This window comes from Eurosta solidaginis, chromosome 2 (genome assembly GCF_040869045.1).
Source record: "Eurosta solidaginis isolate ZX-2024a chromosome 2, ASM4086904v1, whole genome shotgun sequence".
In the NCBI taxonomy this organism is placed as follows: Eukaryota; Metazoa; Arthropoda; class Insecta; order Diptera; family Tephritidae; genus Eurosta; species Eurosta solidaginis.
Window position 1 is genome coordinate 79,790,484 of NC_090320.1, and position 24,570 is coordinate 79,815,053.

At 37.8% G+C, this 24,570-nt stretch overlaps 1 protein-coding gene across 2 annotated transcripts in view; it reads left to right on the forward strand.

Annotated features, from left to right (window-relative positions):
• The first annotated feature begins 3,787 nt into the window (after positions 1-3,787).
• bib (big brain) overlaps positions 3,788-24,570 on the forward strand; it is a 185,601-nt gene continuing 164,818 nt past the window's right edge. Inside the window, exons 1-2 of one of the 2 annotated variants that reach the window (XM_067765886.1) lie at positions 3,788-3,946; positions 11,273-11,464. The gene's annotated coding sequence lies outside the window, so the exon portion shown is untranslated. Of the gene's footprint in view, positions 3,947-11,140; positions 11,465-24,570 lie in introns of both variants that reach the window. The other variant, XM_067765887.1, reaches the window with a different exon arrangement.

A 24,570-nucleotide genomic window follows, 5' to 3' on the forward strand; every position in this document is an offset into this window, starting at 1 on the left:
TTTGAAAGTCAGTTTCATTTAAGCTATCAGTTTGGTTATTAAGCTATTCGTTGCACAGTTTGAGTGTTATTGTGAAGTATTTTAATAAAGGCCATCTTTTTCCATTATCCAATATTGGAGTTATTTATTCAACAGTTTAGCGATACGAACCTAGCAAAAGGGCAAATAAGAAGATTTGCAGCAAATTCGTTACAATTGGTGTCAGAAGTCGGATTGTTGAATAAATTCCAGAGGACAACAAGGACATGGCAAAGTTCGGTGAATTGAAGATCCAGCAACTGAAAAAGGAGTTGGAGAACCGTGGATTAAATACAACCGGCAATAAGATCGAACTTCAAGCACGGCTACGAGAGGTAATGGAGTCGCAAGGAATTGATGTGGACGAGTTTGTCTTTTATCCTGATGGGGACGAAACAACAACAAAAATTGAAGAGAAAAACGAAACATCGCAGACAGTTACGAGCACAGACTTGAACATGATATTGGCTGCAATATCTGCACAAACATCGACAGTAGCATCAATGTCGTCGCAATTGGCATCCCAACTGGAAGCGCAAGAGGCACGTATAACAGAAATGTCATCACAAATATCCACAAATATGTCATCACAACTAGAAGAACAGAAAACGTATATGGTATCTCAGCTGGAATCGCAGGAGAACCGTATAACAGCGAAGATTAAAGCACAAGAGGCACGGATATCCGAAATGTCGGCTCAAATTTCAGCACAGATATCATCGCAAATCTCTGCTCAACTGGAAGAGCAAGAAGGACGTATTTCCTCGAAGTTGGAGGCGCAAGATACAAAAATTTTACAGTTTGAAGAAAAAATCGAGGCCGAGGTGGATGCTTTGAAAGGACGTATCGAGCAGTTGCAACTGAATCGCCCAGCAGTCTCAACTAGTAATTCAAAGGTAAAAACACCATCCTTTGACGGTTCTGTTCCTTTCCAGGTCTTTAAGCTACAGTTTGAGAAGACCGCAGCAGTGAACAACTGGAATGTGGAAGATAAAGTTGCCGCACTCTTCGTAGCATTGAAAGGACCAGCTGCCGAAATCTTACAGACTATTCCAGAGTACGAACGGAACAGTTATGACGCATTGATGGCTGCTGTAGAACGGCGATACGGAAGCGAGCATAGAAAACAGATATTCCAAATTGAGTTGCAAAACCGCTACCAAAAAGCTAACGAGACTTTGCAAGAGTTTGCTTCGGACATTGAAAGATTGGCTCATCTTGCAAATGCGGATGCACCCGTGGAATACACGGAAAGAGTGAAGATTCAGAGCTTTATAAATGGCATAAGGGACGTCGAAACGAAGCGAGCCACATACGCGAACCCAAAGCAAACATTTTCAGAAACGGTATCCCATGCATTGACCCAGGAAACGGCGTCATTATTGAGTAAGTCAGTTTTCAAAGCACGCCGTGTGGAAGTAGAAAGGCCAGAGTGGGTAGACGCAATATTGGAGGCACTGAAGGGATCTCAACAGAAGAATGCCGGAGTTATTAAATGTTTCAAGTGCGGCAACCCAGGTCACATTGCACGTCATTGCGATCTTGGTCCTAATAGTTCCAACAATGTGGGTGGCCGTAAACGCAAAGCTGGCGGAAATGAGCAAGAGCGTGTCGAATGTAAAGAACGAAAACTTGCCCCGGCTATTGAATGTCCTGTGATATCTGTGTCGCAGATTGGAAGGAAATCAAGCAGTCTTACCATCAGAGGGAATGTGGATGGTAAAGAGCGTGTACTGACTGTAGATACTGGGGCATCTCATTCCTTGATTCGATCTGATTTGGTCTACAGGAGAGTAAAGTCATTACCTGGAGCAAGGTTGCGTACGGTCACAGGCGAGTATAAACAAGTCCAAAGCGAAGTGGTATGTGAGGTATTAATTGGAAAAGTCATGGTTCTACACAAATTCGTTGTGGCGGAGATCGTTGATGAAGTCATATTGGGAGTGGACTTCTTGGTTGACCATGACATCAGGATCGATATGCGGAGAAAAATTATGCGCTATAAGAACCAGGACATACCACTTAACTGTAGTTTGGAAAAAGGGTTCAGCAGTAATCGGGTACTGGTGGAAAAGACTCGACAAAGACCACGAAAGTCGAAGGCAAAGGTTGATAGATCGAATGGGCCAAATAAATCAAAATCAAAAGTATCTGCGAGAGAAACACTGGCATTGACAAAACCTAAAAGACGCAGGAAAATGAAGCAACGAATTTTCGAGAAGGAATGCGAGGGTAGTTTCAATCCAGAGCGCACTACTGTGGGGAAACGTGGGAACGATACTGATTATGCAAAGCAAATCCGTCCAGCGCAAGCTCTACGAAGTAGTTCATCGGCCAAACAACAGAGTGTAAAGGAACGAACCAGGGTATTGAGTGGTACGATGAAACACAGGTACCATGAGAACAATAATTCGAAAAGTTTCTTGGCGGGAGATTTGGTACTGTTATACAACCCTCACCGGCGGAAAGGTGTTCCATCCAAATTTCGGTGCAGTTGGGAAGGCCCATACAAGATTGTGAAGAAGCTCAGTGATACCATCTACCGCATACAAAGCATTGAGAAACCACGGAGTAGAAGAGTGGTACATTTGGCGATGCTAGCAGCGTTTAGATCGAGAGATTTGTCTGATCGGGACGATCAGACTTAGGTGGAGGGCAGTGTTACGAATATTAGCGGGACTAGGGAGTGCTGCCAGCTCTAAGCCGATCTAAGCAGTGACTTGAATGCACATCAATAATTCAATCATTATGTGTCTGCATAAGCGAATCGATAATTGCGTCTACACATATGTACACATTCCGACGAGCAACATTTACATACAAGGCAGCGAGAGATGAGATGTCACACACCGATGAATTTACTTATACGCTTATGTGTGTGCGGGAGACTAAACTACAAACACATGCATATATCTTATCTGAGTTGTCACAAGAGAGAGCAATAATTTGTGCACGTAGTTGTGGCTGGCGATTTTGTAGCCGAAACAACTAGTAACTTCTGGAAATCGAAGAGCCTAGAAGTATGCAGCGTAAACTATAAAAGCGGTGCAGGCGAGTAAGAAGTAATTCAGTTTGATTTGAGTTGTCAAGCAATTACGACTAAGACGATATCTAGCGAGCAATAGCAGTATTATTTTGAAAGTCAGTTTCATTTAAGCTATCAGTTTGGTTATTAAGCTATTCGTTGCACAGTTTGAGTGTTATTGTGAAGTATTTTAATAAAGGCCATCTTTTTCCATTATCCAATATTGGAGTTATTTATTCAACAGTTTAGCGATACGAACCTAGCAAAAGGGCAAATAAGAAGATTTGCAGCAAATTCGTTACAATATATATAGATCTGGTAACCTTGCCGTGCGCGGACATTGTTATAGTTTTGCAGCTTATTTTGAGGTTATGTTGCGAATAGAGTGGAAGGCACTCGAATTCAGTGAAAGAGACATTCGAATGGAGTGGAATGAAGAACAGTAAGAAGAGCAGAGTTGCATTGGATCAATCATTGCATCAATATTAAAGATAAATTTAGAAAAAATAATTAAATACTTGAGTATAAGCAAACATTTTCTTTCAATTACTGCTATTAAGGTGTCGTAGATGCTATACATTACAAAATTCTAACATTTTATGTCTGTTTAAAAATGTAACTTCAATTTACACAATCCATATTTCCGTAATATGGCCATTAGTGATGTTTGTGTGTGTGTGCAAATTTTGAGCTATCAGCTGTTAGTTGCGCTACTTGGTAAAGTTTACAATGTGCGCGGACGTGTTTTTGATCGCTCTTCGAATTGTTATTCTTTTTACTTTGTTATTCTTTATAAATATTCATTAATATAATAGAAAACAGTTTATAAGTTTAATTTCGTATTAAATCTTTACACAGTGCAATATACATAGTGGCCTTTTGTGCAATTTAAACATTCAGTCTGTGTGTTCATAGATTTTCACAAAAATTTGTGATAACTGCATACCTTTTTGTTGGTAGCTGCTATTAGCAAGTCATTGTGTGCCCTTTTTGCTTTCTGTTGTGTTCGTTGCTAGCTATACGCTGTCTTGCGATTTGCATCCAGTGCTCCAAAATAACTCTCGCCCATATTTTTTGAACAGCTGTTCAATTTATCCTATACTTATAGTTTCTTTTGCCTATTTTTCTATAAAAGCGGTACATTTGCGGCTGTCTGTTCTACGTCACCAATGTTGATTTCGCTGGACTTCCCAATTCATCCTAGCATTAGCTCCAACAATAAAAGTTACCGATACTGGGGTTGTTGCTAGCGATACAAGTGTACCTGAAAAAAATAGTACTTCATTGACGGGCTCGATAATCAATGCTAGGTCAAGCAATGCGTTTTCTGTCAACTGTCCTATAACGGCCGCACCTTCCCAGCTCTCTGGCGTGCTATCCGCTACTCCTTTGCAGGTGACTGCCGTGCCACCTCGTAGGGCTGTATTTGTGTCCCGATTACACGCCTCGCCTACCGAAAATGATATTGCTCATTACGTTTGCTCTAAACTTGGTGTTGCATACACTAGTAACAACAATGTGTATAAATTTAACTTTAAATATGAGAGAGACATCTCCTCATTTAAAATATCCCTTTCAGATGAATATATCGATAAGATACTTGATTCCTCTTTTTGGCCTAAGCATTCTGTGGTTCACTTGTTCACAAGAAAGGCGAGGGCTGAACCTGTTTTATTACAGCCAAAAAAGGGTATGACGAACACAGTAATAACAACACAAAGGTAATTACTGATCTGCCCGTCTTCTCATTAATTACCAAAATGATCGTTCGATCAAAACTTGTTACATTCTTCCTTAATTCTTTCAACTTTTCTGCACAAGTTGTAGCTTTTACGGAGACCTGGCTAAAGCCTGATAATTACAATTCTGAGGTTTTTTCCAAATAAATATGCTGTTTATCGGCGTGATCGCATCTCTAGAGCGGGAGGTGTCCTTATTGCTGTTGAATCTAACCTATCATCTGAGTTGATTTCGCTAGACAATATCTCTCATATCGAATTCATAGAAGTTAGGCTTTAATTCGGTAGCTATAGCGTAATTGTTTGTTGTTTGTATATACCACCTCGTTCGGATATGGATGTTTATGCTAGTCATAGCTTGGCCATCTGCGATTTGCATTCGCAGTTGGGAGATAACGATCGACTTGTTGTTGTTGGTGACTTTAACTTGCCAACAATTAGTTGGTTTAATATAAGTGCTTCAAACTCCCACTGCTCAACATGAGTTTCTCAATTGCTTGTTAGACTCATCTTTTTACAGATTAACAATGTTCCAAATAGTGGAAATAAAATGCTGGATTTAGTATTTGTGGATGGCTCGGTGGGTACTGCCCTTACGCAAATCCCACCCTTATCCCTTCCAGAAGACCCTCTTCACCCTACGCTAGAGATTTCCCTTGATATCAGCCTACCCCGTCCAAAAAAGTTTTACAGTTTCGTAAATTCAAAGCGGAAAACTTCTGGGTATCCTTCCTCACTAACCTTTGGATTTAAAAAAGCTTGCACTGATGAAGACGCTGCTGAACTATTTTCTGAGTTTTTTAAGTCCACGTATTCATCCAGTGGTTTTCATTCCGGTCAATATCCCTATCCGTTTAGATAGCTCGAATTCCATTAGGAATCCTGCTGTTGATGGTAATATTGTTCTTCAGAGTTTTCAATATTTGAAGCCCACCTTTTCTCCGGGACCGGACGGTGTTCTTAGTTGCGTGCTTAGGTACTGCGCCGAAAACATGTATGAGCCTATTTTAAAATTATTTGAGCTATCTCTGGGATCTGCGTCATTCCCGGCACTTTGGAAACAGTCTTTTATTATACCCCTGCATAAAAAAGGTAGTAGGTCAAAAGTTGAAAACTACAAGGGTATTGCTAAACTTTCAGTCATTCCTAAAGTCTTTGAACAGATTGTTACCAGTCAACTCCAATATCAGTGTTCTAGTCTTTTATCTCCATGCCAACACGGTTTCATTCGTCAAAGGTCAACCACTACAAATTTGCTTGTATTCACCTCTATAGTTATGGAAGGATTTTTAGCGAACAAGCAAACGGATGTCATCTATACGGACTTCAGCAAAGCATTTGATACCGTCAACCATGAGTTACTTATTCATAAGCTTGATTTACTGGGCTTTTCGTTTCACCTATTAATGTGGCTGAAAAGCTATCTTTCTAGCCGGACTCAAAAAGTCTTGTTCAAGTGCAATCTCTCGGAATCGTTCGGAGTTTCCTCCGGCGTACCCCAGGGAAGTCATCTAGGCCCTTTGCTCTTTGCCCTTTTCATTAATGACTTACCACAGAAAATATTGTAATGGATTTGCTGCAAATCCTCTTATTTGCCCTTTTGCTAGGTTCGTATCGCTAAATTGTTGAATAAATAACTCCAATATTGAATAATGGAAAAATGGCCTTTATTAAAATACTTCACAATAACACTCAAACTGTGCAACGAATAGCTTAATAACCAAACTGATAGCTTAAATGAAACTGACTTTCAAAATAATACTGCTATTGCTCGCTAGATATCGTCTTAGTCGTAACTGCTTGACAACTCAAATCAAACTGAATTCCAGCGCCTCTACATCTGCGGCCTTTTCTACTCTCTGGTTTCCTCGTTCGCATCTTCTAGAATCTACTAGCATTGTCCATGAGCTCTCAAACTTCTCAGCTATAACTAAAATGGCACGATTTTATAGCTTCTCTCATACCCCATGCTTGTATGTGTGAGCGACACTTTCACAATTATAATTGCCTACATTTAGGCGCATCTCAAATAAGATGTCTGCATATGGTTGTGCCTTGCTTCTCAGCTGCGTGTACCTACATATGTGTAGACATAATGATTGATTCGTTTATGTAGATACAAGTGACTGTCTGCTTTATTGTTGTTGTGACTTTATTTTCTTAGCATCAGACTAGGGATGTGAGTATCACTTAGTGTCACTCATAGTCGTTACACTGCCCTCCACCTAAGTCTGATCGTCCCGATCAGACAAATCTCCCGATCTAAACGCTGCTAGCATCTCCAATTGAACCACTCTTCTACATCGAGGTTTCTCAATGGTTTGTATGCGGTAGATGGTGTCACTGATCTTCTTCACAACTTTGTACGGGCCTTCCCAACTGCACCGAAATTTGGATGGAACACCTTTCTGTCGGTGGTGGTTGTATAGCAGTACCAAATCTCCCTCTCGGAAACCTTCTGAATTATTTTCCTTGTCGTACCTGTGTTTCATCTTACTACTCATTATCTCGGATCGTTCCCTCGCACTCTGCTGCTGAGCCAATGAACTACTTCGTAGAGCTTGCGCTTGACGGATTGGTTTCGCATACTCAGCATCGTTCCCACGTTTCACAACAGTAGTGCGCTCTGGCTTGAAACTACCCTCGCATTTTTTCTGGGAAATTCCTTGCTTCGGTGTTGTGCGTCCATTAGGTTTTGTCAATGCCGGTCTTTTTCTCGTAGGTACTTTTAATTTCGCTTTAGTTGGCCCATTCGATCCATCAACCTTTACCTTTGACTTTCGTGGCCTTTGTCGCCCTTTCTCCACCAGTACTCGATTACTGCTGAAACCTTTTTCCAAACTGAAGTTAAGTGGCACATCCTGGTTCTTATAGCACATAATTTTTCTCCGCATATCGATCCTGATGTCATGGTCAACCAAGAAGTCCACTCCCAATATGGCTTCATCAATGATATCCGCCACAACGAATTTGTGTAAAACCATGACCTTCCCAATTAGGACTTCACATATCACTTCTTCCTGGACTTGGTTATACTCGCCTGTGACCGTACGCAACCTTGCTCAAGGTAACGGTTTTACTCTCCTGTTGACCAAGTCAGATCGGATCAAGGAATGAGATGCGCCCGTATCTACAGTCAGTACATGTTCTTTGCCATCCACATTTCCTCTGACGGTAAGACTGCTCGATTTTCTACCAATTTGCAACACAGATATCACAGGGCATTCAATAGCTGGATCTAGATCTCGATCTCTACCTCTTACTCGCTCTTGCTCATCTCCTCCAGCTTTGCGTTTACGGCCACCCACATTGTTGGAACTACTAGGATCAAGATCGCAATGACGGGCAATGTGACCGGACTTCCCGCATTTGAAACATTTGATAACTTTTTCACTCCGCTTTTGCGATCCTTTCAGTGCCTCCAATATTGCGTCTACCCACTCTGGCCTTTCTACTTCCACACGACGTGCTTTGAAAACACGCTTACACAGAAGCAATGCTGTTTCTTGAGTCAGTGCATGGGATACCGTTTCAGCAAATGTCAGCTTTGGGTTTGCGTATGTAGCTCGCTTCGTTTCCACGTCCCGTATGCCATTTATGAAACTCTGGATTTTTACCCTTTCAGTGTATTCTACGGGTGCGTCCGCATTTTCAAGATGAGCCAATCTTTCAATATCTGAAGCAAACTCCTGCAATGTCTCATTTGCTTTTTGGTAGCGGTTTTGCAACTCAATTTGGAATATCTGTTTTCTATGCTCGCTTCCATAACGTCGTTCTACAGCAGCCATCAATGCTTCATAATTGTTCAGCTCTCCTTCGGGAATCGTCTGTAGGATTTCCGCTGCTGTCCCCTTCAATGCCACGAACAGTGTAGCAACTTTATCTTCCGCATTCCAGTTGTTCACTGCTGCGGTCTTCTCAAACTGTAGCTTGAAGACCTGGAAAGGAAACGAACCGTCAAAAGATGGAGTTTTTACCTTCGTATTACACGCTGAAGCAGCCGGCCGATTAAGTTGCAATTCCTGTATACGACCTCTCAACGCATCCACCTCTGCCTCGAATTTTTCTTCAAACTGCATTTTTTTTCGTCCATGGGCGCTTCGAGTTTTGATGATATACGCGCCTCTTGTGCTTCTAGTTGTACTGTTATGCGTGTCTCTTCCACGTAAACTCCTTCTGCTTCCATTGTCTCTCGTAGTCGTGCCTGAAGTTCAAGTTTAACGCCGCTTGTATTCAATCCACGGCTCTCCAACTCCTTCTTTAGTTGCTGGATCTTCAATTCACTGAACTTTGCCATGTCCTTGTTGTCCTCTGGAATTTATTCAACAATTCCTCTTCTGACACCAATTGTAACGAATTTGCTGCAAATCCTCTTATTTGCCCTTTTGCCAGGTTCGTATCGCTAAATTGTTGAATAAATAACTCCAATATTGAATAATGGAAAAATGGCCTTTATTAAAATACTTCACAATAACACTCAAACTGTGCAATGAATAGCTTAATAACCAAAATGATAGCTTAAATGAAACTGACTTTCAAAATAATACTGATATTGCTCGCTAGATATCGTCTTAGTCGTAACTGCTTGACAACTCAAATTAAACTGAATTCCAGCGCCTCTACATCTGCGGCCTTTTATACTAGCATTGTCCATGAGCTCTCAAACTTCTCAGCTATAACTAAAATGGCACGATTTTATAGCTTCTTTAGCGACACTTCCACAATTATAATTGCCTACATTTAGGAGCATCTCAAATAAGATGTCTGCATATGGTTGTGCCTTGCTTCTCAGCTGCGTGTACCTACATATGTGTAGACATAATGATTGATTCGTTTATGTAGATACAAGTGACTGTCTGCTTTATTGTTGTTGTGACTTTATTTACTTGGCATCAGACTAGGGATGTGAGTATCACTTAGTGTCACTCATAGTCGTCACAATATTATATTCCCATACTATAATGTATGCGGATGATGTAAAACTTTGCTACACTTACTGTCCTACCGATTTGAGTTCCTTGGATCTTCTTCAGGCCGACTTGGACTCGTTTCAATGTTGGTGCACAACAAATTTACCAGCTTTAAATTGCTCTAAATGTAAGCATATGACATTTCACCGAGTGAAGCCAGCATTGAAACCTTATGTAATAGATGGTACGCCTTTGGAGCGTATATCTATTGCAAATGATCTAGGTGTCCTTTTTGATCCGAAATTGAATTTTAACATGCATATTTCATCTATTGCCAACAAAGCGTGGGGTTTACTTGGATTTGTTAAAAGATGGGCTAAAGAGTTCGATGATCCGTACCTCACTAAGGTTCTTTACACATCGCTGGTTCGTCCAAGATTACAGTATTGCTCATGCGTCTGGTACCCTGTTTTTCAAAAGAATATAAAGCGTCTTGAGTCAGTTCAAAAGCAATTTTTGATATTTGCATTGCGCGGCCTTAATTGGGACTCAAGTCTCCAACTTCCTCCATACAGAAGTAGACTTCTTCTTATTAACTTACCCACTCTGGAAAATCGGAGAATTTTACTGGGGGTATTGTTCATCCATAAGCTCATTATTGGAGAAATTGATTCTGCGGACCTTCTCAGCCGCTTGTTTTTTGCGGTTCCCCCTAGAGTATCCAGATACTACGTACCTTTCTATTTACCCCTTTGTCGACGAAACTTTGCTAAAAATAATCCTCTTCTTATCTGGTGCGCGCACTACAATACTTGCCTATCTAATTTAAGAGATACAAGCTAATTTAATTTAATTTGCCGGCATTTTATTTCTTCCATAAAAAACAGGAATATCTCGTTTAAGGATGGAGGAACATTTATTAACATGTATCATTGAGAAGGAACAAGACAGTACTGTGTTGATTGGAATCTGGTGCATTCCAACAACGTAAAAACCATGCTTTTGCATGAGTCACTGACCGGAATCGTATGCATTCCGGCAGTATAATCTTATGGGTCAGGCATCGAGCTGATTGGAATCCGGTGCATTCCAACAACACAGGTCATGTTACTTTTTTATGCCTTGTGATGGCGTATCCTCATTCACTACTCTTAGCACTGCCGGATTCCCATGACATGCTGATTGGAATCTTGTTGCATTCCAACAGGAAGATTGGAATCCACTGCATTCCGAAATCATGCTGAGCGGAATCTGATGTATTCCGCCAGTATAAGATTTCGGTAAAAGATATTATTTCTGCTCATATTTCTTATTATTACTATATTCTGAAATTAAAGTGTAATGTTCATTAATATATCTTTGTTTGTAATATAACATTGTTGAAATATCGATATATCTTAAAGTTTATCTTTTGAGTTGTATATTTATATATCTTTTATATTATGCAGTCGACCATAGTTTGTCATCGACTTTAAATATTAAATAAATAAATAAATAAACATCTATATATTATTTATATATATATTATTACATATAAAATAATATAACTGTTCACCAAAATACTTGCTGTGAATATTCAGTTTGTTGCTGTTAATGCAATGGCTTTTGATGCTTAATCAGGGAACTCAAAATAACAGCTGTGTTTATGCAATGGCTTTGTTGAGATTGAGTCTCTGAGGGATTGAGCGATGCTTGTTTTACTACTTTGAAGCATTTGCATTTGACAAATGTGGATATAAATAAGATGATCTATATGCTGCGTCAGATTCCTGGTGAGTGTGATGTTGTTGTACACCTTTATTATATTCACTGGTTCTTACTGCTGACGTTGTACTTAAATTTTTAATCTGCGAGTTTGATTTAGCACGTAGCACTTAATAATCGTTGACTTGAACGCGCGTTCGATGTTAGCGACTTATTGTATGAAAAGCTATTCACAGTTGGTTATTTTTTGTTTTTAATTGTTTGTTTTTTTTTTGCTTTATTTTGCTTTGCATTGTACTGCGTTTACTACAGCTTTTTTACTTTTGTTGATGACTTTTATTGCAATTGGTAGATGGATATAAAATGATTCCAATTGAGCACAATGAGCTCAATGGCATAAATGAAAATACATAACCAGAACAATTTTGACCATTAAGCTTGAATGCAGTCATGAAAAACTGATACAGCTGCTCCTTGTCTCGATTAAACTGTATTATCTGCTAACTCTTTTAATCAAATAAATAGCGCAGACGCATCACGAATAAATGAATGCACTAATTGCAGTTTAATAATAAATTAAGTATTCTTGTAAAAACACAGTTTTTAAATAACAGCCAACAGCAAAAGTTGATCGATGCTATTCCACATTGATAACTCAATAGAACACTATTCAAATAATTATTAACTTCAACCACAAGGACGACAAATTGATACTGCTGACAAATTTCAAGACAATAAACACCGACTTGAGGGCTTCCACAACAACAGTACGAATGCAGTTTTTGTAGTTGTTGATAATATTGATTTATATTGTTATTGTAGATGTTGTTAAATATGTTTTTTTTTTAATGCTGTTTATATTTTGCACAACACTATTCAATATTTGCTTTTAAAAAATGTTCTTTTGCCTGATTTTAGGCGCACTAATTAATTGCATTAATTTGTTGTAGCACAATTTTAGGTGTATAGGCACAATTTAGGTGATAAGGCAGATTTGCAATTTTCCAGAGGAATAACAGAATTCTTGTGTTTGGCAGAGGAATTGAACAGAATTCTGGTGCGTGGCAGAAGAATTTAACAGAATTCTGGTGCATGGCAGAGGAATTTAACAGAATTCTGGTGCGTGGCAGAGGAATTTAACAGATTTGCAATTTTCCAGAGGAATAACAGAATTCTTGTGTTTGGCAGAGGAATTGAACAGAATTCTGGTGCGTGGCAGAAGAATTTAACAGAATTCTGGTGCATGGCAGAGGAATTTAACAGAATTCTGGTGCGTGGCAGAGGAATTTAACAGAATTCTGGTGCATGGCAGAATTTAACAGAATTCTGGTGCATGGCAGAGGAATTTAACAGAATTCTGGTGCGTGGCAGAGGAATTTAACAGCATTCTTGTTTTGGCATGTGTGAACTTTTTTGCTGAATGCTATAAGAGGTAGGCGCTCCAACTTCTTAGGGCTGTCGGTCTCCGTAAAATATGTGCGAGAACGTACTCTGACATTACACATTACATTTTTGTTGGCTGTTTAGGTTGATTGCTCGCATTATGAACTCTGTCACCCTCAAAAAAAAAAAACATTAAAAAAATATGTATGCAACAAACAGATAGGACAGACAATCCTCCACTTGCTTGCGAAACAGCCCACAGCCCACTTGGAATGATCCGAATTGGTGTGGAATGAAATTTGTAGTTCTTGCTCTTTGATTTCTTGTATATTGAAAACTCTGTGAGAAAGAGAGGGAGATAAGAATTTTTTGAGAAACATTTAAAAGAGCAAGTCTGCAACTCACTAGCCGAAGCTGAGTTAGGTGGGTTATAATTAAAAATTCTTTTTCTTAAAAATTATTTTGGATTATATTTTATTTTTATCTTTTTAATTCTTTTATTTTACCAACTTCAAACAATGAAAATTTTTGATAATTGAAGAATCAATATTGAAAATTAAAACATTTTTAAATTACAAAGCTCAAAGTAACTAAAATACAAAGTTAAATAAAAACAAGTAAGAAAGGTTAAGTTCGGGTGTAACCGAACATTACATACTCAGTTGAGAGCTATGGTGACAACATAAGGGAAAATAACCATGTAGGAAAATGAACCGAGGGAAACCCTGGAATGTGTTTGTATGACATGTGTATCAAATGAAAGGCATTAAAGAGTATTTTATGAGGGAGTGGGTCATAGTTCTATAGGTGGACGCCAGCTAGGGATATCGCCATAAAGGTGGATCAGGGTTGACTCTAGAATGCGTTTGTACGATATGGGTATTTTAAAAGGGAGTAATCCTTAGTTCCATAGGTGGACGCCGTTTCGAGATATCGCCACAAAGGTGGATCAGGGTTGACCCTAGAATTTGTTTGTACAATATGGACATCAAACGAATGGTGTTAATGAGTATTTTAAAGGGGAGTGGGCATTAGTTCTATAGGTGGACGCCGTTTCGAAATATCGCCATAAAGGTGGACCAGGGGTGACTCTAGAATGTGTTTGTACGATATGGGTATCAAATTAAAGGTATTAATGATGGTTTTAAAAGGGAGTGGTGGTTGTTGTATAGGTGGTCGCCTTTTCGAGATATCGCCATAAAGGTGGACCAGGGGTGACTCTAGAATGCGTTTGTACGATATGGGTATCAAATGAAAGGCGTTAATGAGTATTTTAAAAGGGAGTAAACCTCAGTTCCATAGGTGGATGCCGTTTCGAGATATCGCCATAAAGGTGGACCAGGGGTGACCCTAGAATTTGTTTGTACAATATGGGTATCAAACGAATGGTGTTAATGAGTATTTTAAAAGAGAGTAATCCTTAGTTCCATAGGTGGACGCCGTTTCGAAATATCGCCATAAAGGTGAACCAGGGGTCACTCTAGAATGTGTTTGTACGATATGGGTATCAAATTAAAAGTATTAATGAGGGTTTTAAAAGGGAGTGGTGGTTGTTGTATAGGTGGTCGCCTTTTCGAGATATCGCCATAAAGGTGGACCAGGGTGACTCTAGAATGCGCTTGTACGATATGGGTATCAAATGAAAGGTGTTAATGAGTATTTTAAAGGGGAGTGGGCCTTAGTTCTATAGGTGGACGCCGTTTCGAAATATCGCCATAAAGGTGGACCAGGTGTGACTCTAGAATGTGTTTGTACGATATGGGTATCAAATTAAAGGTATTAATGAGGGTTTTAAAAGGGAGTGGTGGTTGTTGTATAGGTGGTCGCCTTTTCGAGATATCGCCATAAAGGTGAACCAGGGGTGACTCTAGAATGCGTTTGTACGATATGGGTATCAAATGAAAGGTGTTAATGAGTATTTTAAAAGCGAGTAATCCTCAGTTCCATAGGTGGACGCCGTTTCAAAATATCGCCATAAAGGTGGACCAGGGGTGACTCTAGAATGTGTTTGTACGATATGGGTATCAAATTAAAGGTATTAATGAGGGTTTTAAAAGGGAGTGGTGGTTGTTGTATAGGTGGTCGCCTTTTCGAGATATCGCCATAAAGGTGAACCAGGGGTGACTCTAGAATGCGTTTGTACGATATGGGTATCAAATGAAAGGTGTTAATGAGTATTTTAAAAGGGAGTAATCCTCAGTTCCATAGGTGGACGCCGTTTCGAGATATCGCCATAAAGGTGGACCAGGGGTGACTCTAGAATGTGTTTGTACGATATGGGTATCAAATTAAAGGTATTAATGAGGGTTTTAAAAGGGAGTGGTGGTTGTTGTATAGGTGGTCGCCTTTTCGAGATATCACCATAAAGGTGGACCAGGGGTGACTCTAGAATGCGTTTGTACGATATGGGTATAAAATGAAAGGTGTTAATGAGTATTTTAAAAGGGAGTAATCCTCAGTTCCATAGGTGGACGCCGTTTCGAAATATCGCCATAAAGGTGGACCAGGGGTGACTCTAGAATGTGTTTGTACGATATGGGTATCAAATTAAAGGTATTAATGAGGGTTTTAAAAGGGAGTGGTGGTTGTTGTATAGGTGGTCGCCTTTTCGAGATATCGCCATAAAGGTGGACCAGGGGTGACTCTAGAATGCGTTTGTACAATATGGGCATCAAACGAATGGTGTTAATGAGTGTTTTAAAAGGTAGTAATCCTTAGTTCCATAGGTGGACGCCGTTTCGAAATATCGCCATAAAGGTGGACCAGGTGTGACTCTAGAATGTGTTTGTACGATATGGGTATCAAATTAAAGGTATTAATGAGGGTTTTAAAAGGGAGTGGTGGTTGTTGTATAGGTGGTCGCCTTTTCGAGATATCGCCATAAAGGTGAACCAGGGGTGACTCTAGAATGCGTTTGTACGATATGGGTATCAAATGAAAGGTGTTAGTGAGTATTTTAAAAGGGAGTAATCCTCAGTTCCATAGGTGGACGCCGTTTTGAGATATCGCCATAAAGGTGGACCAGGGGTGACCCTAGAATTTGTTTGTACAATATGGGTATCAAAAGAAAGGTGTTAATGAGTTTTTTAAAAGGGAGTAATCCTTAGTTCCATAGGTGGACGCCGTTTCGAGATATCGCCATAAAGGGGGCCAGGGGTGACTCTAGAATTCGTTTGTGCAATATGGTTATCAAACGAAAGGAGTTAATGAGTATTTTTAAAAGGGAGAGGGCCTTCGTTCTGTAGGTGTTCGCCTTTTCGAGATATCGCCATAAAGGTGGACCAGGAGTGACTTTATAATATGTTTGTACGATATGGGTATCAAATGAAAGGTGTTAATGAGTATTTTAAAAGGGCGTGGGGCTTAGTTCTATAGGTGGACGCCGTTTCGAGATATCGCCATAAAGGTGGACCAGGGTGACTCTAGAATGAGTTTGTACGATATGGGTATCAAATTAAAGGTATTAATGAGAGTTTTAAAAGGGAGTGGCCCTTAGTTGTATATGTGAAGGCGTTTTCCAGATATCGACCAAAATGTGGGCCAGGGTGACCCAGAACATCATCTGTTGGATACCGCTAATTTATTTATATATGTAATACCTGCCAAGATTTTAAGGGTTTTTTATTTCACCCTGCAGAACTTTTTCATTTTCTTCTACTTAATATGGTGGGTGTCACAACCATTTTATAAAGTTTTTTCTTAAGTTATATTTCGCGTCAATAAAACAATCCAATTACCTTACCATGTTTCATCCCTTTTTTCGTATTTGGTATAGAATTATGGCACTTTTTTCATTTTTCATAATTTTCGATATCGAAAAAGTGGGCGTGGTCATAGTCGGATTTCGTTCATTTTTCATACCAAGATAAAGTGAGTTCAAGTAAGCACGTGAACTAAGTTCATTAAAGATATGTCGATTTTTGCTCAAGTTATCGTATTAACGGCCATGCGGATGGACAGACGGACGTCTGTGTATAAAAACTGGGCGTGGCATCAATCGATTTCGCCAATTTTCACAGAAAACAGTTAACGTCATAAAATCTATGCCCCTACCAAATTTCAAAAGGATTGGTTAATTTTTGTTCGACTTATGGCGTTAAATGTATCCTAGACAAATTAAATGAAAAAGGGCGGAGCCACGCCCATTTTGAAATTTTCTTTTATTTTTGTATTTTGTTGCACCATATCATTACTGGGGTTGAATGTTGACATTATTTACTTATATACTGTAAAGATATTGAATGTTTTGTTAAAATTTTACTTTAAAAACATTTTTTTTTAAAAGTGGGCGTGGTCGTTCTCCGATTTTGCAAATTTTTATTAAGCGTATAGGAGTAACGTTCCTGCCAAATTTCATCATGATATCTTCAACGACTGCCAAATTACAGCTTGCAAAATTTTTAAATTACCTTCTTTTAAAAGTGGGCGGTGCCACGCCCATTGTCCAAAGTTTTACTAATTTTCTATTTTGCGTCATAAGTTCCACTCATCTACCAAGTTTTGTTGCTTTATCTGTCTTTTGTAATGAATTATCGCACTTTTTCGGTTTTTCGAAATTTTCGATATCGAAAAAGTGGGCGTGGTTATAGCCCGATATCGTTCATTTTAAATAGCGATCTGAAATAAGTGATTAGGAACCTACATACCAAATTTCATCAAGATACCTCAAAATTTACTCAAGTTATCGTGCTAACGGGCGGACGGACGGACGGACGGACGGACGGACATGGCTCAATCAAAGTTTTTTTCGATCCTGATTATTTTGATATATGGAAGTCTATATCTATCTCGATTCCTTTATATATGTACAACCAACCGTTATCCAATCAAACTTAATATACTCTGTGAGCTCTGCTCAACTGAGTATAATAATAAGAACCCTACACAAAGTTTCTAATTTAAATATGAAAACGGTGTACACTTTCTATGCCAGTTAAGAAAAATATATAAATTAGTTTCTGTTTCTCAGTTCAGTTTGCTGTTGAAGCGTGTTTTTTATTTTTTTAAATATTGTAATGAATTTTCATTTTATTGGAATATGAATTTTCGGAAATTCCTGATTATTTTGCAGGTTCTGTTAACGTTCGAATATTTGAACTGTCGAATAAATAACTCAAATATTCAGTATAACAATATTTCCTTTATTTACAACGCTACTGTAGCAGTAGTACTTCAAAATTACAATACTCGCGTACTCCGCTAAAAGCGTGTTAAAATCAAACTGATTGATTATCGCTTGAACCGCGCTGCTTTTATAATCCCCGTTAGCCTCGTTCACCTATTTCTCCTAATGTCTAGACATTTCACGATCATGCCTTCTGGAACAGTTGTATCTCATATTTGGTTATTTAGCTACATGCGTGTGTATGTGTGAGTAACAACTTCTGCTGTTAGCTGATGATAACGTGATGTGTATGTGAAATAATATCTTTGCTTCAAGCTGCTGGTTATGTGTATGTGTGGCTGCTTGTTTGATGTGTTCATGTACATAAGTGTGACTGCTTGCTTTATTGTTGTTGTTCATTTATTAAGTAGCAGCATAGTGATGTATAAAACTGCTAATGTTCGCCACACTGCCCTCCACCTAAGTCTGATCGTAGGTAGGTAGGTGAAATGGCTGCGATTCTAGTCGCCCAAGTAGCTATTTAAAGCCGTTTTGATGCCATGTAACTCGTCTAAAAACCTACGGAATGTTACGGGCAATGTATTATAATCAGCCAGAGCTGTTGATAAAATTAAGAATATTCGGGATTGCTATCACAGATAACCCTCTGAGGTCTTCCAGAAATGGGTTTCCAAGGATCCTTAGCAGGGCATTTACACATAAAGTGTTCTACTCTGTCCCTGTCATTTGGATCTTTGCAGCTTCTGCAGTAGTCGTTATACGGAATGCCCATCTTTTTTTTTTTCAAAATGGTCAGTTCAGATCACAAAGAACTACACATCCTCGATTGGGAGCTATAAATATGGTTTAGTTTTTAAGAGTTGTTGGGATGCTAATCGGACGTTTCACATCCATTTAATCGTTTAACATCCTATCACAAAGTCAGAATGGTATCACATCACTTCATCCTATACAGCGCAACATCAGGTTGAATAAGAACACATTTGCATAGTTATATTTAAAATATATACTTTATTTCGTTATTCTAATGATGAAGACGAACAGAGATATTAACACCATATTCACAGCCACAACTACAATTTTCAACTATTACCGTATCCATAACCGTTATCGTTACCTTATCATTGTTATCGTCGTACTTGAATTTCTTTTCCTTTTATTGCTCTTTTTTTGTTTTTAACGGTGCTATGCGTACCTACTGCCCAATGAACCGTGCAGACTGCTATCAGTTTGCGTGTGTTTTCCCTGGATTTGTTCAGAAGACTTCTCGTCCCCTTTTCATCATAGTTTGGCCAAATGGCTTTTGATATTGCACAGGTGGTGATGTTATTCCACTTTGTTTGTGCTTTCTTCAAGTAGAAGCTTTGTATATTCCCCTTGGCTACTGCTAAGGGTATGCCTACTTCGACACTGGTTATTTCCTCGTTCATCTCCGATGAGCCCATGCGTGCTAGTTCGTCGGCCTTCTCGTTACCCTCTATAGTGTTAACTACTTTGTACTCTTTACCTTAATTTTTAAAATAATTTTTAATTGAGTTTTCGTGTTAACTTAACATTTTTGAATTACTTCAAAAAAAGAAAATTCTTATTAGTTTGAAAATATTTAAACTCAAAAGTAAATAAAATATTTCTAGAAAATAAATATTTAAATATTTGGTTAACCACCAAATATATTGGCGGATCTACCAACGGACCTAAATTTTTATATAAGTCTATATGTGATACAATTATTGAATGTGACGCTTTACGTATCGCAAAGCTATTGATCAATAAAATACCGCAAATAAAAGTGCAACTAAGTGACGTGCTATCAAAGAAAATTTGTTTTAGTTGCCTGAACTAATTACAAACTATCTACCGGTTTCAGCAAATCATCTATCTACCCTCAAAATTTGTGCGGTACATCTTTTAACACTAGTGAGAAGAAATAAACAATTAACACAAATATCGAACAGGATGAGTGCCGTTATGTGATATAGAAGAAAGAATAAAAAAAAATCTTTAAAGCAGCAGCCGCTGGAACTAAACAAAAATAACTTAATTAATTGTTAAAACTTTGAGAGAAATAATAAAACAGTTAAAAACGCAACAAAAAATTGTCAAATAATTAAAAAAAAATAAAATTCTTGAGTGATTTTTCGCAACACATTGCAACATATTTTTAAGTTACGCAATATAAAAACGCTAAAAACGAGAAGTGTAAATACGCTAAAACTCATTTTTTAAAAATAAATGCCAGATCAAAACAATACTGCCACTGTTGCAAATACAACCACAGCTGTGGAAAATTGATCCAGCACTACTCAGGAAGTTTCATCTACAAAATAGTACCACTAATCTCTCCCTACATTTCATTCGTATATCCAAGTATTTTAACATTCAACAATCAACATCGTCATATAGTGTACCGTTTATTGGAACCATTCATGATCTTTAACGTCCTCTACACAAATAAGAGCATTATTATATTTTAAATTTTATTTTAATATTAAATTTAAAGTTCAAATTTATTTTAAGATTATTTTTATATCTTAAAAATTTTAATATAAATTATTTAAATTTACTTATTTTCTATATAAAATTAAATATTGTATTTAAATTGTTAACTCCCTTTCCAAAAATTTTTTTTAATATTTTCTAATTTTCAAATTATTCATTTAATTTTTTTTTTTCATATGGTTCTACGTTCGCCAATACGAACCCGTAATTTTACAAATTCGGAAAATCAAAACAAAAACTATACAAATAACACAATGACTCACAATACAACTCAAAATTCTAACATTAATACAACACAAAACAACATCTCTAATATAACAAGATACTTCAACACAAGATAACTTTACAAATATTTCTTCTACTAAATCAATTAAATTACCACAATTTTGGCAACAATATCCCAATGCCTGGTTTTTACTTGTTGAAGGACAATTTGAAATTAATAATATCACTGATGATAATTTAAAATTTCAAAATGTTCTAGTTATCCTTCAACGAGATACTATTTCTAAAATTTTTGACGTTATTAACCCTCCTCCTCTTTTCAATAAATATGATACAATCAAAAAAATTTTATGTGAAAGAATTTCTCTTAGCGAAGAAAAACGATTAGAACAATTATTTTCAAAAACTGAACTTGGTGATCGTTCACCATCTGAATTATTCAGATTTATGAAATCATTTATAGGTACTGACTCCATTGCAAGTCAAGAATAAAAAAAAAAAAATAATAAATGTAAGGCGCGATAACCTCCGAAGAGATCTAAGGCCGAGCTTCTCTTCCAATTTGCGTCGTGCTCCTCTTGATTTTTCCCTACAAATTGGCCGGACGGGACATACATGTTTTATGCCGACTCCGAACGGCATCTGCAAGGCAGATGAGTTTTCACTGAGAGCTTTTCATGGCAGAAATACAATCGGAGCGCTTGCCAGACACTGCCGAGGGGCGACCCCGCTTAGAAAAATTTTCTTCTAATTGAAAAATCTTATTTCTAAAATTTTGATGTTGCTTTGCCCGGGAGTTGAACCCAGGGCATACGGTGTGATACGCTACCATCACACCACGGTGGCCGCCAAGTCAAGAATTACTTTTCAAATTATGGATTCGTAAATTGCCACAAGAAATACAAATCCATTTAAGTTCTAGTAACAATCAAAATACAGATGAAGTAATTATTTTAGCAGACAAACTTTTTTATTTAATCAACAAACCTCATTCTTCCAAATCTCCTATAGTTTCGATTATAAATAATAATATTTTAGAACAATGCGTTAAAAATTTAACTGAATTATCTACGGCTATTTATCAAAATTTAAATAAAATTTCTAATGATATTAATCAATTACAAATCCGTTCAAGATCTAAAGATAGAAATAGATCTAAATCTCGAAATTTTTCAAGATCCAGAAATTTTTCAAACAATCGTCATTTTAATTCACAAACATATATTTGTTGGTATCACAAAAAATTTAAGAATAACGCTCTTAGATGTATACCCCCATGCAAGTTTTAATCAAAATCATAATTCAAATTCCGAACAAAATTTAAACTAAAACAAGTAAGGACGGGACTGTCTTCGGCTGTGCCGAAGACTTCATACCTTTCATGAATGGGGCTGAACAATAATTTTATCCCATTCGTAATATCCAAATAATCGGCTTAATAAGATATGAAATATATAGTAAACAGATGTACATACCTAGGCAATTTTTAATATAAATATAAAATAAACAAGTAAGGAAGGCTAAGTTCGGGTGTAACCGAACATTACATACTCAGTTGAGAGCTGTGGAGACAAATTAAGGGAAAATCACCATATTGTAAAAAGAACCTAGGGTAACCCTGGAATGTGTTTGTATGACATGTGTATCAAATGGAAGGTATTAAAGAGTATTTTAAGAGGAAGTGAACCATAGTTCTATAGATGGACGCCATTTAGGGATATCGCCATAAAGGTGGACCAGGCCTGACTCTAGAATTTGTTTGTACGATATGGGTATCAAATGAAATGTGTTAATGATAATTTTAAAAGGGAGTGGGCCTAAGTTCTATAGGTGGACTCCTTTTCGAGATATCGCCATAAAGGTGGACCAGGGGTGACCCTAGAATTTATTTTGTACGATATGGGTATCAAATGAAAGGTATTAATGAGTATTTTAAAAGGGCGTGGGCCTAAGTTCTATAGATGGACGCCGTTTCGAGATATCGCCATAAAGATGGATCAGGGGTGACTCTAGAATTTGTTTGTACGATATGAGTATCAAATGAAAGGTGTTAATGAGTATTTTAAGAGGGCGTGGACCTTAGTTCTATATGTGGACGCCTTTTCGAGATATCGCCATAAACGTGGACCAGGGGTGACTCTAGAATGTTTTTGTACGATATGGGTATCAAATTAAAGGTATTAATGAGGGTTTTAAAAGGGAGGGGCCCTTAGTTGTATATGTGAAGGCGTTTTCGAGATATCGACCAAAATGTGGACCAGGGTGATCCAGAACATCATCTGTCGCGTACCGCTAATTTATTTATATATGTAATACCACGAACAGTATTCCTTCCAAGATTCCAAGGGCTTTTGATTTCGCCCTGCAAAACTTTTTCATTTTCTTCTACTTAATATGGTAGGTGTCACACCCATTTTACCAAGTTTTTTTCTAAAGTTATATTTTGCGTCAATAGACCAATACAATTACCATGTTTCATCCCTTTTTTCGTATTTAGTATATAATTATGGCATTTTTTTCATTTTTCGTAATTTTCGATATCGAAAAAGTGGGCGTGGTCATAGTCGGATTTCGGCCATTTTTTACACCAATACAAAGTGAGTTCAGATAAGTACGTCAACTGAGTTTAGTAAAGATATATCGATTTTTGCTCAAGTTATCGTGTAAACGGCCGAGCGGAAGGACAGACGGTCGACTGTGTATAAAAACTGGGCGTGGCTTTAACCGATTTCGCCCTTTTTCACAGAAAACAGTTATCGTCCTAGAATCACGCCTCTACCAAATTTCACAAGGATTGGTAAATTTTTGTTCGACTTATGGCATTAAAAGTATCCTAGACAAATTAAATGAAAAAGGGCGGAGCCACGCCCATTTTGAAATTTTCTTTTATTTTTGTATTTTGTTGCACCATATCATTACTGGAGTTGAATGTTGACTTAATTTACTTATATACTGTAAAGATATTAACTTTTCTTTTAAAATTTGAATTTAAAAAAAAAAAATTTTAAAAAGTGGGCGTGGTCGTTCTCCGATTTTGCTAATTTTTATTAAGCAGGCATATAGTAATAAGTGTAACGTTCCTGCCAAATTTCATCATGATATCTTCAACGCCTGCCAAATTACAGCTTGCAAAACTTCTAAATTACCTTCTTTTAAAAGTGGGCGATCCCACGCCCATTGTCCAAAATTTTACTAGCTTTCTATTCTTCGTCGTAAGTTCAACTCGAAATTTTCGATATCGAAAAAGTGGGCGTGGTTATTGTCCGATATCGTTCATTTTAAATAGCGATCTGAGATGAGTGCCCAGGAACCTACATACCAAATTTCATCAAGATACCTCAAAATTTACTCAAGTTATCGTGTTAAAGGACAGACGGACGGACGGACGGACAGACGGACATGGCTCAATCGAATTTTTTTTCGATACTGATGATTTTGATATATGGAAGTCTATATCTATCTCGATTCCTTTATACCTGTACAACCAACCGTGCCACGCCCATTGTCCAAAATTTTACTAGTTTTCTATTCTGCGTCATAAGTTCAACTCACCTACCAAGTTTCATCGCTTTATCCGTATTTGGTAAGGAATTATCGCACTTTTTCGATTTTTCGAAATTTTCGATATCGAAAAAGTGGGCGTTGTTATTGTCCGATATCGTTCATTTTAAATAGCGATCTGAGATGAGTGCCCAGGAACCTACATACCAAATTTCATCAAGATACCTCAAAATTTACTCAAGTTATCGTGTTAACGGACAGACGGACGGACGGACGGACATGGCTCAATCGAATTTTTTTTCGATACTGATGATTTTGATATATGGAAGTCTATCAGGCCTGTTCTGGATTCCGATTCCGATCAATTTTTTCGGAATCGAAATGGATTGGTGTTCTCAATTTCGATTCCGACCAAAAATTATCGGTTTGAAAAGTATTGCC